Raw genomic sequence first — 10,772 nt, 5'->3', positions numbered from 1 at the left:
GACAGATAAGATATAAAAGATCCTGATTCTCTACTTTTCTATTTTTTATTCTATTTATTGAGCCTCTGAACTCTAAGGGAACCACACTATTGCACCATGCTTACAGATGATTTCTGATTTAATTACCACAACTTTGGAATGAACTAGTTAATTCTCATTTCACAGATGACAAAACTGAGAGTCCTAGGAATGTGAAGCTTATCTTTAACATATGCAATGTTATTGTAGAGAAAGAAAATTCTTATCTTGACCCTTCAAGGTCTTCTAGCTGGACTAAGATTTCAATTTAGATGAGACAGATAAATAGAAGGAAAAAAAATCAGCTTTATTATCTGCATATAAAGGCCCAAATTGAGACCTAAAGAAATGAAGAAGACAAAATAAATAAATAAATAAATAAATAAATAAATAAATAAGTGAATGAAATGAAGAAGGCTGGCAGTTTTTAATAGATTTTAGATAGGCAGTAAATGTACAAGGAATTCATTCACAGGATACAGAAAGCTGTTGTTTGGGAGCTTTAATTAGTAAAGAATTATAAGTGGAATTTGGGCAGAGATAGTGATAAGGAAAAAGTAACAATGTTTGTACAGCTCTGTCAGCTCTTTTTCTGACAATGGGATGTCTTTTTACTTCTTAGCATGGTGAATCCATTTTTTAAATGGGATGTCTGTTTCCTGCTTTCAGGGGTACAGAGGAGGGTCTGAGTGTCTTTGCACTGTTTCTTAAGTAACTTTTATTTAAAATCATCTCCCAAAGTGGCACATTTTGAGGCGGCCTGCCCTTGGCTTCTACACTATCTTAATTTTAAATTTCTCCTATGTATTATAGCTAATCTCTCCAGCAAAGAGTCCTCCTCCATTCTTCACAGAACACCTTTCAAATGGCGACATCCCAAACAACCTCACCACCCAACCTGTCAGTGAAGTTTGAGACCTGTCCTTCTGAGTCCTTTGGACTCATTCATTGGAGTGATGCTGTCCCCAGTTTGACTCTAGGCAACTTTGTTGATACACAGAAGGTGTTAATAGGCCAAACCTTCCTAGAACAGTGATTTTTTTCAGTCTCAGTCACCTGTAAGAATAACCTGGGAGGATTAAAAACATCTGCTATCTGGGTCCCAATGCCAGAGATAATGATTTCATTGACCTGAAGTGGACATGAGCCTCACATTTTAAAAAATCTCTCCTGGTGATTCTAACATGAAGCCAAGGTTTAGAACTACTCATCTGTCCCTTTGGAAAGGATTACAGAAAATAAAACTGGACTGGAAACAATGAGGAAAAAAAACACTAATGTAGACCTTTGGATCCTGCTTTTGCCTCAAGATATCGACCTGGACACCTGAGACCTTAAAAGAATCATCGAAAGGAAGGTCAGCTAAGTGTTTCACAGCAATGTTGGCACAAATATTCCTGTGGGTCTTTATAGAATAAGAATCTGATTTTAAAAGATGTACACTTTTTTTTAATTTAATGTTTCAATTTAAGTCTATTATAAATATCTTCTAAAATCACTGTACTCCTCTCCAATTCAGAAAGGGAAGGAAGAATACATAGTCTGTGTTTTCCTTTTGTTTTTGGCTTCAACTTAATTGTTTGCAACCTCTTTTGTTTTATTAGTTTTCTGTGTCCTATTTTAAATGTCTCATTATTTCTGTGATCAATTTTAGCTAATTTCTTAGTTATGTGTGCTTTAATGGGAACATGTCTGTTAACAAAAATAGAAATTTATAAATAGGAAGTCAACTTGTATGCATAATGCTCATCCAAAAGGTAAACCTCTCTTGTACGCCACAATCCGTTTATCCCCAACTTTTTCAGTTCCTTCAATAAATTAAACCTCTCTGGCCTGTAGTCTTTCTTAGATGTTACTCCCTTGGCCTGAAATAATTTTTTCCTGGTTGATTCTTACTTCTCTTTCTGGTTTCACTGAAACATCTTTTTTTTTTTTTTTTTTCCCCAAGAATGTCTTCCCAGATGGTTAAACCGGTAGTTTCCCTCCCACATGCAACCCTCACAACCTCAATTAAAATCAAACATATCATAAGCCATCACAGTTTATTTTTAATAACTGTTTCATAAGTCTTTTGGCCACTATGTTGCATACTGTATAATTGGGGCTCACTAAACATTTATTGAATGAGAGAATGCTAACGGATAACAGTATCTGTGTATCTTTCCAGACTTTGAATGTATATAAATACACTTATAAAATGGGATTGCACCCATATAATTTGTTGATTTTCATTCAACAGGATATCATGAACTTTTCCAGGTCACTGCATGTATATCTAACTCATTCTTTATAGAACTCCATGTTTTCATTTGTTGGTACTCTAGAGTATATACCAGTTAGCTTGATGTAATCTTTTACCATCAGAACTTATAGTACATACATATTTGGTCACCTGTACATGTATTTACTTAGAGTGCTGCACATGAGTTCATGGAGTTAAAAAAAAAGTATCACTTTAATTTTGATTTTGACATATTTTTCTCCAGAAGTTTTCTTTCCACTTTATAATTCCATCAATAATGTCAATTATTTTAATTTTTTTAACTTTTTCTTTTATTTACTAAATGTTAACTCATCATTTCCTTTTATTTAGGGTTATAAAAAGTCATTTGTGTTGCCTTAATCAGTGCCTGTTTCAACTGCTGTGAATCATTCAGTAACGACCAAACTGATTCATTTCAGAGAAAGGTGAGAACTGAAGAGTGCAAAAACAGCTCTGTAGGTCAAAATTTTAATCTTAACTCACCTATCAAATTCATGGTTGATAACTGAGTGTCAGGAACAGCTTTCCTAAGAATTTACATTGCTGAGTTTAACCTCATCCAGAGAAAAACCTCACAGAATCTAAAACTAATGTTCCTGTATTGAAGGCAAATGATTTCAGATATGTATATAGATATTAAAAATAAGACGTTAGATCCAACATCACTTTCTCTTTTTGATAGTTTGGTGTATGTCAGTGCTACATTTTTAGAATCTTATGAAAGATATGAATTGTATTTACACGTATGTTGAAGTTATGGATAGCATATCATTTCACATACTTTCCCAAGACTTAAAAACCACAGAAGCATACGTGAAAGTCTGAATATAGGGAACTTAAAAATTAATAGGAATAATAATTATAATATAACCTAACCTTAACTTTAAAGTTAAAAAATATTGGCTCACCCTTATTTCTTACTAGTGACAAGTTTAACCCCCCCCCAAAAAAAATCACCAAGAAGAACTGTGTAAAATTTCCAGAGTTTTAATTTACAATGGGAAATCCTAATGATATTGTGAATAGAAAATATGTCCTCAACTATTTACCTTAATTTGGTTGAGATATGCAGTACCAAGTGACATTTAGGTTGTGGCAAATCCATGAATATGTGCTTATCAGACAAGACATGAGCAGGCTCAGGGGAAACAGAGGATTCAAATATCCATAGTAGTCCAGACATTCACTTTAGAGGTTAAGAAGTTAAGAAAAGTGACATGGACAATGTCAACAGATGTAATAATGCTTATGATACCAGATGTGTTTAAAAAGAAGTCAAGGTGTGTGTGTCTCTTACACATCCACAGACGTACAGACTTGTATAGTTGGAAGGACATTGTGTTCCATATGGTTCAAGACTGCTACTTACTTCTCATCAGAGTTCCATCTAACATGTCTGGCTCAAGGCCATCTGGCCAAGTCATGTCTCTTCCTAGTGCTAGGAGTTCCTGAGCTCATCAGGGAACTGTTCATTGCACACAGCCACAGTAATGTAAGGGAACCTTTTCAGCTCTTTCCTGGACATCTCAATAAGAGAGTCCCAAAGGCATTTCCAAATCAATCTGTCCAAATTCAAAGTCATTTTATTCCCTGCTGCAAAACTGTTTCTTTTCCTAAAATATTCCCTGTCATAGTTCACAGCCCTATTCACCAAGCTCAACCTACTGGAATTATCTTTGATCCATTCTCTTCCCCACTCCCACAGCCTGGCACAGGGTAGGCACTGAGTACCAATACCTATGTGGAAAATTAAAAAAAAAAAAAAGAAGAAAAAAGAAAGAAAGGAAGAAAGGAAAGAATAGGAGGAAGAAGAGTAAAAGGGAAAATGTGACAGAAGGAGTTTTCTTTCAGTTTAGGCTTTAAGCTCAAATACACTCTTTCTATTGCATTTCCACATTGATGACCCTTGGTCACGTACTTCTCCTTTCTTACTGAATTATTGCAGTAGTCTTCCAATTTCTCCTGCCACTTTCCCACAATTTTCTTATCTCTCCAATTGCTATCTTGCTATTAAATTTATCATTCTTATACGGTATCTTTTTTTTTTTTTTACAATAATGGTCACCTCTAGTTTAAAAATCTACTTAATGGGTCCCACTATTTATAAACCATGCTCAAATTCTGTAGCTTACCATTGTCCTTTAAAATCATATTCTTAGTATCCTTTTATATTTATATTTTATGGCCGCCCCAAACCCAACCCCCTCCCTATCCCTATCTACCCCCAGGGTCACACAGAAGCAGAATGAAATGCAGCTGACACCCTTGCCACCTTTCTTCATGCTCTGTGCACAAACTGAAATATCATAGCCTGATTCCTTTTCATACAAACTATATATAGTTAAATCTCTCCTTAACAGTCAACCTAAAAGTTATCTCTATAAATTCTACACTTTAAGAATTAAGAAACCCTACCCCCTATGCATGTCTACAAGATTTTAAGTCTATTAAAGTGTCTGAAAGTGACAAATACAATATTAGTATAAGCACATGATTTTATAGTCCTGGAATCCCTAAGATGTTCACTCCTCTGAGGTTGACAAGGGTCTGCATCATACACACTTTTGCATCTCCAGCATCTAAATCAGAGCCAACAATTACTCTGCAAATGTCAGGCTATATGGTGGACAATAATGTGGACATTTTTCTAGAAAAAAAAATTTGATCACATGGCAATAAAGTTTTTGATAGATCTAACTAAACAAAATGTTTCAAGCTTATCAAAGGGGACATATAATTTTAATATGACCTTTCAAACAACATTGTCCTGATCCAGTGCTCCTCACAGTTCTGATTAGCACTCCCAGATCACTCTGATAATGACCAACTTGAATAAATGCTAACCTAATAAGACATACTGTTGTGGACCCCAAAACATCCCCTCCCAACCCTCTGCTCTATCTGCTTGGTCTTTCTCTTTCTCCCATACCATCTCTCCCCTTCTCTTCTCTCCCTCTTCACCCCATCTCCAATACAAATACATCTCAGAAAAATTATGGTATTTTGGACTTAACTCTCTTTTTGTAGTTCAAGGCTCACTCAACACCCAGTGTTCCCAAATCATTACTATTCTAATACCTGTATCATAATGTTGACTAATAATTCTGTAGCTAGTTACAGAAGATAATTGCAAGACATTTCAGGTACACAGAGAGAGAAAACACCACCACCACCACCACCAACAATAACAACAACAAAACAAGAAATACAGCCAGACATGTCAAATAATCCTAATGGGTCACATAGAAGGGCTCAAACTGGGGAATAATGTGAAAAAATTAAGCAAGTGGTTACGAAATTAAGCCAGAAAATTACTTTTTTTTTTTTTGTTATTTAACCATGAAGCTAATTGCCCTGATAAATAGTGAACTCTTGAATTCATTGACAATATACTCTGCCCTGTAGAAACAAGTCAATCAATTAAGAACAAGCCTTAATAATGTGTACCTGTATGTGTAATACATGTTTACTCACTTATAAGCAAACTTATGCATATTTGAACTTTAGAAATTAAAAAACAAACAAATAAACCTTCAGTGTTACTTTTTATTTTGTTCTTTATTAAGTTGTTCAATAATGCATTCAATTTTTTGGGAGACTATAATAAAGACAAGTAATATATTCAACACCATGTATCAACACAGGTGGATAAGGCTAACATTCACTATTCTGATGCTCGCATTTGCATTGATATTATATTAATAATTGTTAACAGGCTATATTCTATTTACATTTTGCCCCAATGTATGAAGTTTAAATGGCAACTCTAAAGTGATTTAAAATTGCAAATTTTAATGCCCTCACAGACTCTTAATTCAAGAGGGAAAATCGTACACATACTAGTAACTTGTTTAAATTCTACTTTAACCACCATTGAAAAACAAATTATTAGCATTCCATTATCTGAACCTCTCATAATTAATAGGTATAGTCAAAATATGAATGTGAATCTTATATCAAGTTTGAAGGAATCTGAATTGTTTTCCTTACTCTTAGTTGGCATGTAGAGTGGAGAAAACAATGGTGCTGTTGCCTGGGTGGTTGGGGTAAGATTGAGGGCTCAGAAACCTTAGGCTTTGGTACATCAAAAAGAAAAAATAGCAATGAAATATTTTGCTCATAGTCCTATACACAATAACCTTGAGCACTGGCTCAAGGTAAGGGTTTAAGATCCCTGCATAGTTAAAGAAGTATCCGCCCCAAATTAGTCCAGTTTAAAACCTGTCAGAGTTATAAAGTAACAATTCTAAAGCAGGATTCTATTACCACCATTCTAGAAATAACATACTTATTCTGCCACATGGTTATTGCCACTGACTCCAGGTACTTCTTTTTAAACTGCTTTACAGGGGCACCTGGGTGGCTCTGCCTTTGGCTCAGTCATGATCTCAGGGTCCTGGGATCGAGCCCCACATATGGCTCTCTGTTTGGCAGGGAGCCTGCTTCACCCTCTCTCTCTGCCTGCCTCTCTGCCTACTTGTGATCTCTGTCTGTCAAATAAAGAAATAAAATCTTAAAAAAATAAACCGCTTTACAAAGCCAAATATATGTACTCTGGAAGTGTATAAGATCTGTACCACACAGAAAACAGCCTTTATGTAAATTTCATTTCATATTGATTTTGTCTTTCCATCATATTCATTGCTAAGTCAAGTCAAGCAAAGAGAATCCTTATTTTCTTTGCACTGTGAATATAATATAATGAAAAGCACTATTCATACAAGGAACTACTATTTTGCATATCTATTCTTTTCATTTTATTTTCCACATTATGTAATGTAATGCTGCAGGCTGAAAAAAAACAAATAACTCTGTCAATTAAAGTTAATATTCTCCGGCCTATTTTGAAGAAGCAAAAACATATTAAGTCCATGCAGAATCTTTCTTTCTGGCTTTTTCCTCCCCTTGATGCTCTGCAGGTTCTTTATCACTATCAATGGCTTAAGACGATATTATCCCATGGCTGCCATTCTATAGCATTCCATTATGAAAAGGCATTTGACGATTTAGCAGGTGAGAGATTATTAAATCTTGAATTTGAAATTCTGAGGCATTATGAAACTACAAACATTTTTTTTAATTTTATTTTTTTAATTTCTTTTCAGTGTTTCAAGATTCATTGTTTTTGCCCCACACCCAGTGCTTCCATGCAATATGTGCCTTCCACAATACCCACCACCAGGAACTTCAAACAACTGTGGAATCCACTCAAGCTCTCTCTCTTGAGGAGATAAAATACCATGGAGGTTTCAATGTTCTAGTGTTTTCAGAGGCTTTGAAAACTAAACCACCTGCAATTATTCACACTTGAACTTCGTCTTTGCAGTAGAAGTATCTGAATAGCATTTTTGTGAAAATATTACATTTATTAAACCACAGTTAAGTACTTTTGGGGTTTTGCATAAAAAAGACACAATGCAATTAATATTAGTTGTTCCACATTTAGAAAGCAAAAATTTCCTATCTCTCTTTCAAATAACACGAACATAATAGATAAGGATTTTTTTCTGTCCCTATATTAAATGTTTGGTAAACAACTGGGAAAACATGAAAATTAGTAGCTCTAAACTTTCAGCAAATGACACATACACGGAGACAATCTGATTAAAGGGATTCATGCACACTCTTCTCAATGGTCTGCTGCTCCATATGTAACACCTGAATTTCTGAGAAAGTGTGTGGACATATATACATATATAAGTTTTCAATAAATGTTAGTTATATATAGAAAGGGAAGCACACAGTTCACAGATAACTTTTAAATATAGATGATATTTCCTAACAAGAACTTAATTCACTAAGATCAAGGGTTAACATTAATAAAACATAATGAGCTCCTCCTATAATATGTTCAGCCATATCAGTTATTAATACTTATTAGGAACTCACCCATCTGCTCCTTTCCTGAGGGCAGGCTTTGATGGACAGAGTGACCATGTGGAGACATGTGAAGAGATGTGGAAAAAAAACAGACCCACAAGGAGATTCTCAATGAAGCAAGATGAGCCAAATTGAAGATTAAGTTTGGAATGGCCTTTCATATGTGGCCGTACATTGCTGTGACAAACGCAAATAGTAAGAAATTTCAATTGCTCAGTTTTATTATGAACTTTTAGACAGAGTACACACTTTTTAGAGTTTTTTTTTAAGATTTATTTATTTATTTGACAGACAGAGATTACAAATAGGCAGAGAGGCAGGCAGGGGGGTGGGGAAGGAGGCTCTCTGCAGAGCAGAGAGCCCATTGTGGGGCTCAATCCCAGGACCCTGATATCATGACCTGAGCTGAAGGCAGAGGCTTTAACCCACTGAGCCACCCAGGCGCCACTCTTTTTAGAGTTTTTACCTGAAGTACACATTCTATGGATGATTTGTAATTTCAAGCTAAAATTCAGGAAGTTTTCTTAGGATACACGCTTACATATCTGCTTCAAAAAACTGTATTTGCCAATAGGGGATGCAAGCAGGATCGTCACCCTAGGGCACACATGCATTTTGCTATTATATAAATTCAAATGGGAACATGAAAAAGGGATGAAATCTAAGCTCACCTGCTTCTGTTCAACTTAATAGAGAGTCTGTCTCTTAAAAAAAAAAATACAGAAAGTTTCAGAGTCCATCCTCAGAGAAAGAGGTTCTAAGAACCTTCATAAAAATGACAGACTTGAAAGTAAAAGTAAAAACAAAAAAAAAAGTTCCACGCATTCTAATCTATGGCTATGTTCTTGTCTTCACACATGGTAGGCTATTAGGTCTCTTGCTCAGGAACTTCACAATTTTGAAAAGTTTTAGAGAGGACTATGACATTGATATAAGTTTAGAGTCCAGACATGATGAGTTTTAGTAACTTAATGTTCGATAGACACACACACACACACACACACACACACACACACACACCCTTACCTCTAGATTTCAATTTTCTACCTTCCTGATAGGGTTAACAGGTAAAAACAATTTTGTGAAGGACATAAAATCTGCTTTTAAATACCCCATCTTCATATCCATCTTTCCTTTCATCTTCTCCATTCATTTGTTCCCTCCCAAGTACATCAGAGTTAACTCAAGAACATCACAATCACGCTAGTTGCACCCACATTCCATTCTAGTTCCTTCACACTACCTTTCTCATCTCAAAACATACATATTTGATATGTTGGTGTGTCAAGGCATGGTTCTTATTCTGTACTCTCTGCTCACCTATCTTTTAAACTCTTTGTGATACAATTTTCCACGGGTATTCAGAAACTCCTGCCACCCCCTGCCCCAGGCACACTGCTTGTATTTATAAAAGATGTTTGGGAAATTAAGCCTCAACCAGTACTTCAAGGCATACCGGTGCAGCGTAGCAGACCTCCAAGTGTGTCCACAATCAGTTCCTCAGAACATCAACACAGTTATGCAGAAGACATGGGTTCTGTGATTAAATATCTTTGGAGATTGGTAAGTTCAACTACACTTAATTAAGTCTTTTCCTTTCAGATCATTTACTATGCTAGACATGCATGGTTCACCTCTAAGATGAGGTCAGTCTGAAGTGTTTTACAATCAAAACTGACCGTGGAGCTTTGCTTGAACTCTACCTTGGAAAAATTGCTCCATGCAGTGTAAGTAGTCCATGCATAACATACTGCAGAAATTAGACTTTCAAATAATGTCGGGTCAGGTGAGCCTGTCAGTGCTGCTCAAATAGAGCCAGATAAATGACTTACCACTATCTTAGGCATAAAAAGTGGCAAAGTGAGAGAAAAGAGGACAAGGGAGTCTGTCCTGAATGAAAGCAGTACATGATATCTGACATCCTTTTATGATATGCAAGATATCAGTATGGGATATTATACATACAACACTTTTCTTATAAGAAATGAAAGGTGTTACATGATAAAGTGAATGCACTTTGCAGGGAAGATGGGAGTGGGCGAACAAAAGTTGTATCAAGATGGCAATCAGAAAGTGGAGCCAAGTCAAGAGACTGGAAAAACACCCAAGGAAACTGTGAAATAGGCACAAGGAGAAAATGCTTGCAGTAGGAATTGATTACCTAAAAGAAGAACACATTTTCCTTGGAGAGCTGTCTTGAAAGAGCTTGGTGCATGTCCACCTTTTCTCCCTGAGCCCGAGCTTAAACATAGCCAATGCACCACCCAAATATGGGTTCGCCTTCAAACACATGTCTCCTAACCTGAACTGGATGTCCCTTTGAGACATGGCAATTCTCAAACCTTAGAACACATATGGAGCATTTGAGAAACTTTCAAAATGCAATCTCACCCAGAGACTCTGATTCAGTAATTGTGAGGTGGGCTTGAGAATCTACTGTGGTCTCTCCTTTAAAAAAGACTGATTTAAAACTAACTGACAGAGACAGAGATCACAGAACAAATTCAGAAAGCATGACCAAGTTGATTCTAGATTAGAGCCATTTCACATGTTCTGTAACTATGAGTAAGACATGTTACTGTTCTAAGTCCCTTTTCCTCATCCATTACTC

This window comes from Lontra canadensis, unplaced genomic scaffold (genome assembly GCF_010015895.1).
Source record: "Lontra canadensis isolate GAN:19392208 unplaced genomic scaffold, GSC_riverotter_1.0 scaffold152, whole genome shotgun sequence".
Taxonomy (NCBI): domain Eukaryota; kingdom Metazoa; phylum Chordata; class Mammalia; order Carnivora; family Mustelidae; genus Lontra; species Lontra canadensis.
The sequence above is the reverse complement of the archived record's forward strand: the minus strand, read 5'-3'. Positions refer to the sequence as shown.